Raw genomic sequence first — 7,714 nt, 5'->3', positions numbered from 1 at the left:
ATTTTTTGGGGGGATTTTCCATCCCGGCAACAGTTTTTGATTTCCTTGTAAATGTATTATCCATCCATCTTCTTGACCGCTTTGTCCCTTTCGGGGTCGCGGGGTGCCGGAGCCTATCCCGGCTACTGATGGGCGAAGGCGGGGTGCACCCCGGACAGGTCGCCAGTCTGTCGCAGGGCCTCAATCACACAGCCATCCACTCTCACATGCACACCTAGGGGCAATTTAGAGTCACCAATTAACCTATGAAGCATGTTTTTGGACGGTGGGAGGAAGCCGGAGTCCCCGGTGAAAACCCACGCATGCACGGGGAGAACATGCAAACTCCACACAGAAAGGTCCCAGCCGGGATTCGAACCGGGGTTAGCGCTCTTGCTGTGAGGCAAGAGCGCTAACCACTGCGCCACCGTGCAGTCCTAAATGTATTATTATTTATTTATTATTATTATTATTATTATTATTAAGAATAATATTATTAATATTTTAGATATTACAGGCAAAGGACACGTGAAAAGAATTGCAATCAGGAAACACATTTCTCATGGATTTCCAAGACTTCCTTCCAAATCCTATCTTCGTTTATCACAGCCCTGCACCCAAAATACGTCTTCTTGGTAAACCTAACCCCCACATTAACTTCCTTTAAGCCTTCGTCACAACTGCCATGTCTTTCTTTCTACGTGGGAAAAATGAGAAAACCTGTACGGGGCACACAGATGTAGACCGCTTGGTGACCCCATAGAAGAGAAGAGTTCTTGCACATTTTTATCTATGGGTATGCTGCGGGCGACACTTGAACAACACGCAAGGATAATTAAGGGTAAAATAGGTGAGATGTCTTTGGATTTTCTTTTTTTAATTCCCCCTAAATCCTGTGGACTGCACTTGGGCTGCTAACGATAATGGAGTAAGTGTTTTTAAACTAATTGGTTTAATATTATATAATATTATATTTTTTTAATAATAATTCTTTGATTAATACAATCTGCACTAATTGTCTTCTTTTTACGAGAATATCTTGACCTTTACTGCACTAGCAAATGAAGATGATTTAATTATTTTTGTATTATCATGATTCATGCACAAAGTGTCTTTTTTTTCTATGAGAATATTAGATTATTGTTTATGTAATATGCAGTAATGATTACTGAAAAGTTTACAATCACTATGGTATTAATTTTCTTTACTGATTAATATAAATGATTAGTCGTGGATGCTTTGAAACTTGATCACATTAATGATTTCAATGATCCTTAATAGCCTGATTTTATTAATATTTGATATTAAGTCCTGAACCGGATATTGATAATTCATGTAGAGAAAATGGTCTGGTCGAGTCGGGGTGGGATTATATAAGTTCGCTTCCTTCCACTCCCTTTCAAGTGATCTACTTGTGATTTATTAAGTGATATGTTATGTATGTATTATGACCTGATTGCTTGAAATAAACCATTTCATTCATTCATTCATTCAATATTTTGAAGGAATGGCAAATTTACGGAAAAGCTGGATCCTGTCTGTTCTTCTGGTGACGCTGCTTATTTTGGAAACAAAGAACTCCAGTGACTTGTCAGGTCTGGTCTCACAGGTGAATTCTTTTTTCACTTCATTGCACAGAAAACATGTTTGCATCGTTTTTTGTTTTATACATACCAAGTTTGCTGTTTGTGTCAGGAAGCCCACCAAGAGCAGATTCCCCCGAACAGGTGGAAGAGGAGCGACGGTGAGTTGGATGTTTAGCTTCTTGAAAAAGTAAATAAATAAAGTAATATTTTAAACGTCAAAACTTATTTATTTGTATAGCACTTTTTATTCGTTTTATTCTAGTGTAAAAAAAACAAATATGCACAAAGAAAAGAAGACATTTACCCAAAATAAGTAGTGCTCCCTACCCGGTTCCTCCCTCAAACCCATTCAGTTCCCCCAATTTAACCCCTAAGAACAAAACTGAGACAGTCTGGCTCAGTAATGCTGTAAAGAAACTTGTTTGTCAGGAAGCTTTTTCTGAATATGGACGGTAAAGAAATGCTGTTAGCTCATACCCAGTTTTTAAGGACGTACAAAAGATTCAATAAGACTCGAATCAAAAACGTATCTTTTTAGAGCTTTACTTGCAGCAAGAATTGAAAAGAAGTTGGTTAAATTAAATTAACTGAATGTGGATTTGGAAATCACTGTCCGGGACACACAAAGGATTTCCAGCGTTTCTGAGGCCCTGGGTTCCCAGGAGATAAATTCAAGTGTCGATTTGTTTTGAATCAAAGTGCAGACAAATGTCTGCACGTTTGAACTAACAAACTTTCCTCGTAAAAAAAAAAACAAAACAAAACAGTATAGTGTCTAACAATTTCATCAACCAAAAACTATGATGATACAAGTTAAAGAAAACATCCAAAATAGTCAGCATTTCTACGAACTATGATTTGGCATGATGATATGATATAAACTAACAAACTCAGGAGATCAAATAACTTAAAATATACTTTCCCAACATTGTTTTTGGTTGTTTTATGCATAGAAACATTTCTACAAAGTCTATAAGCTATAGATTAGAACCGATTATAAAACTATGCAAAACTGTAAAATGAAGTAACTAATAGAAATGGAATTATATCAGTTCACTTCTTCTCACTCCTTTTCAAGCAGTCAAGACTTGACTTTAGTTCATAATTACAATATTTAATTAATCAAATGTGACACAAGTGTGTTTTATTTGTTTTCCATTTTCTAATCACTGCATTCCATTCTTTCTGTAATGAGTTTGAAATATTTGTGTATTTTTTCCTGTATTTTTCACAATCTATGCTTGAAATCGATCAATCAATCAATTAAAAAGTTCCACTCCAATCATCTTTTGATCTAATATGAAAGTGTTCCTAAAGGTTTTTTAATTATGATTATTTCGCTTTAGCCAAAATCCAAAAATCTGTGCTTTTTTCTAGGACATAGCTTCTGCAGATAGGCAGGAGATTACTAGAAATTCCTCCTTTGAGTTGTTCCTTCCTGACATCCTTCATTTTACAGCCCCTCACACCCCTCACCTAACGTCGGCTTTGAAGCAAAAATAGCTAGCAATATTGGAGCTAACCAGCCACACAGTTTTAAGCCTCAGATGAGGAAAACAAAGACGTTCATGGATCTATTTGTCTCCAAGTGGATGCATCTGAATGGAAGGAGCAGGGAGCTTTTATTTCTACATCACAAATATGACGTACTCAGAAATGCAGCTTTAATCTCAATTTTCTTAACATATGTCCTTCATTATGAGAAAAAAAATAATTATTTTCATTGGAGTGGGTCTTGAAAAGCCTTTAAAAGGGATTTGAAGAAAACTCTGATTATTCTGCCTGGTATTGGAACCACATCGTTATGTGGCAGGACAGAACCGTGAGAAAAACTGTCAGGAACTGCTGCTTTGGGGGAAGTATCTGAGAGGAGGAAGTCTGAAATGGCTTGCAGCCGTTTTTTGAAAACTCTCAGGTGAAGATGACAGATGTGATTAAGCAGAGACTCATCACTGTCAAACAGAATCGTGTTCGCTTGTGTCCATCCTGATGGAAAAAATTGAAGTTTGTGCGTGGCCAAACGGGTTAAACAGGAATTTTAAATACAATAAACTGACTTTGGTAGATATAAAAACATAACGTTCACATAAAGATGTAATTTAAATTTGAAATTGGTTTCTATTTAAAGGTTGAGCTTCTAATTTGACACAAAATTTGAATCTTCTGAATAGAAAACTTTAGTTGTGTTTTTTTTCTTTGTATCTTGTTTTGTTTTTATCTTTATAATGTTAACACATTTTTGTCTAAATTTCTTCCACAGCTCCAGTTTATGAATACCGTTTGGACATTGAGTTAAACCTAATAGACTTAAAAGGGCTGAGAACCACTTTTGCAAACATCACTTTTCCTTTTCAACTTGACTCTGAAGAGAACGTCTTAGATGCTAATATTACCACAAGTAAGAAGAAAAATTTGAATTTCTTAAAATTTGAAATTTTAGACAGCTAACAAACCTAAACAGCATCTTTGAAAAAATGTTTTCTCAATTTTTGGACAGTTTGTTCTCCCAACACTGATGGCTATGAGTGCAGATGTGAAAATAACTACCTCTGGCCGTGTGACAAGTGCGCCACCTACGGGAAATGCAGTGAAGGCAACACATGTGGATGCATTAAAGCTCTGCCCACAGATAGACAGTTCTGTCAGTCAGAGTTCAGTAGTAAGTACTTTAGTCCATCCGAAATACTGAAAAAAATCTTCTGCCAGCCTGGATTAACAAAAAAAGATGTTTGTCTTTCTGAGAGTCAAATAAAGCAAATTTAATTCTTGTTCTTATTGCTTTTTAGACTTCACTGATTGTTCTGCTACAACACACTTTCCACCAACAACATGTAAAATTGATTACAACATGTCAGTGTGGCTAATGTGAAAAGATCAAGTCCAAAATTTAGAAAACCATAATATTTTAGTGTTGTTATGAACATTTTTTTTGGTTAATTTGCATATTTTCCTAAATATTTACCATGTAGTTCAAGTAATAGTTACTCAAAAATGCTCAAGTAAATAATTCATAGTATTTAGATCATAAAGCTGTGCCCATATATCAATATTGCAAGAATTAAAAATGTGTAACAACTATGAAAACTAACTGAAAGCTTAAAACTGTAACACAATTATACAATGCTGTATGTTTCTAACTCGTTTCTTTTATGTCTTCCAGCAAATCTTCCACCTGCTCATAAATATGTCATTTCTGTTGAGCTGAACATAACAGATTTGACAACAGTCAATTGGTTTAGAGACATTCTGAGAAACATCTCTTACCCCATTAGCATCAGCAAAAACACACAGATCAATAAGTCCAATATTTCTACAGGTAAAGCCATTTAAAAGCATGTGTGATATTTCAGACTTGGAGAGTTTGTGTACTTTTTTTGGTGACAGTATGTATTGTCAAAAGAGATTTCCATCTAAAAAGTTTTTACATTTAATTTGTTGGAAGCTTGAAATGACAATTGATTGTTGAGAAATGCTCTCTATCAACATGTACTAGTGTGATAACAACATAGAACCTGTTCACTTTAAACAATCATTAATTGCATAGATATAGCCTCTATAAACAAGTTATTTTGTAGATAAAAACTGTGAAAACAAATATTGTAACAGGTGTCTTTTCTATTTGTCTACAGTTTGTTCTCCAGTCAGTGATGGTTACCAGTGCAGATGTGAGGATCAGTATCAGTGGTCATGTGACCAGTGTCAGATGTATGGAGCATGTGACCAGATCTCTGAAGACTCATGTGGATGTATCAAAGCCATTCCCTCAGATGGAAACTTCTGCCAGTCTGTGGATCAACACAGTAAGAAGTTTGAAGGAGTTCTGTCTATTTAAGGATATAATCCAAACCAAATGAAGAAAACTTATTCTGTTCCTAATGTCTTTTTAGACTTCACTGTCTGTCCTACCACAACACATTATCCATCTACAACACGTAAGTTTGATGATAACACATCAGTGTGGTTAAATCAAAGAGATCTTTTGTGTCATATTTGGATTAACCATTGTCTTTTATAATCTTGTTTCACAGACATATAGTTTTTTGTTGTTTAATAACCCATCATCTTTGACTGAACATGGTTTGTCTATACATTCACATTCAGATAGAAGTAACTATTTTACAAATACTACAGTGTACAATACAACTACAACAGAAAAATGATTAACAAAACTAAACAAAATTCCTCATGATCATCTTTCTTAGATTTTAAGGCTTTGCCAGTATGAAAAAAAATCACAAGACCCACATATATATGACCACCTTGACAGCTTTCTGAAATACATAAAAGTACTTCATTAATTTAAAGAATTATACTGTAACAAAGTCATAAACAGCGGTTTATTTTTAAATTGTTTCTTTTAATTATTTCTTCCAGCAAATCCTCCACCCTCTTATAAATATGTCATTTCTGTTGAGCTGAACATGACAGATTTGACAACAGTCAATTGGTTGAGGAGCATTCTGAGAAACATCTCTTACCCCATTAGGATCAATGGAAACACACGGATCAATCAGGCCAATATTTCTACAGGTAAAGTTATAGAAAAGCATGTGTAAACTTTCAGAGAATGAACATGTCTGTACTATTTATGAATAAAAAAGTGATTTGACAAAAGACAGACCAATTTTTAATATTCTTTAGATAGAACCTATTAAGTTTCAACAATCATTTATTGCATTGACATAGTCTATTTAGGGCTGCACGGTGGCGCAGTGGTTAGCGCTCTTGCCTCACAGCGAGAAGGCCCCGGTTCAAATCCCTGCTGGGACCTTTCTGTGTGGAGTTTGCATGTTCTCCCCGTGCATGCGTGGGTTTTCACCGGGGACTCCGGCTTCCTCCCACCGTCCAAAAACATGCTTCATAGGTTAATTGGTGACTCTAAATTGCCCCTAGATGTGAATGTGAGAGTGAATGTGTGTGTGATTGGGGCCCTGCGACAGACTGGCGACCTGTCCAGGGTGTACCCCGCCTTCGCCCTTCAGTAGCCGGGATAGGCTCCGGCACCCCCGCGACCCCGAAAGGGACGAAGCGGCCAAGAAGATGCATGGATGGATAGTCTATTTAAACAGGTTCTTTTGTAGATAAAAACTGTGAAAACAAATGTTGTAATTTGTGTCTTTTCTATTTGTCTGCAGTTTGTTCTCCAGTCAGTGATGGTTACCAGTGCAGATGTGAGGATCAGTATCAGTGGTCATGTGACCAGTGTCAGATGTATGGAGCATGTGACCAGATCTCTGAAGACTCATGTGGATGTATCAAAGCCATTCCTTCTGATGGAAACTTCTGCCAGTCTGTGGATCAACACAGTAAGAAGTTTGAAACAGTTGTTTCTTTCTGAGGACATATTCCAAATCAAATGAAGAAAACTTATTCTGTTTTTAATGTCTTTTTAGACTTCACTGTCTGTCCTACCACAACACATTATCCATCTACAACACGTAAGTTTGATGACAACACATCATTGTGGCTAAATTGAAGAGATCTTTGTGCCATAAGTTTGGTAAACCATTGACTTTATAGTGTTGTTTTAATGAACATGCAGCTGGTTTTGTTAATCAAACTATGATTTTTGACTGAACATGGTTTGTCTATATCGTTAACTTTAGATGACAAATAACTATTTTACAAATACTACACATGTAAACACAGCCATGACAAATAAATGACAGGCAAAAATACAAAGTAATTATCATGTTCATCTGGTATATATTTTTTAGAAATCGTTAGACTGTACCAATAGGCAAAATAATTCACAAGAACTATAGACGTGTGACCAATGTGACAGCCGACTGAAAGACAAAGGAATACTTCTTTACCTTAAAGCATTAAACTGTTACAATGAACTGCTGTATGGTTCTAACTTGTTTCTTTGAATGTCTTCCAGCAAATCCTCCACCTGCTTATAAATATGTCATTTCTGTTGAGCTGAACATGACAGATTTGACAACAGTCAATTGGTTGAGGAGCATTCTGAGAAACATCTCTTACCCCATTAGGATCAATGGAAACACATGGATCAGTCAGGCCAATATTTCTACAGGTAAAGTCATTGAAAAGCATGTGTGATCTTTCAGATGAAAAAGTGTGTCCATTATTTTGAATGAAAAAGTGTGTGGTTAAAAGATTTTTTAAATAGAATGTGGTGTTAT

Source organism: Oryzias melastigma, linkage group LG24, assembly GCF_002922805.2.
Source record: "Oryzias melastigma strain HK-1 linkage group LG24, ASM292280v2, whole genome shotgun sequence".
NCBI classification, from domain to species: Eukaryota; Metazoa; Chordata; class Actinopteri; order Beloniformes; family Adrianichthyidae; genus Oryzias; species Oryzias melastigma.
The sequence above is the reverse complement of the archived record's forward strand: the minus strand, read 5'-3'. Positions refer to the sequence as shown.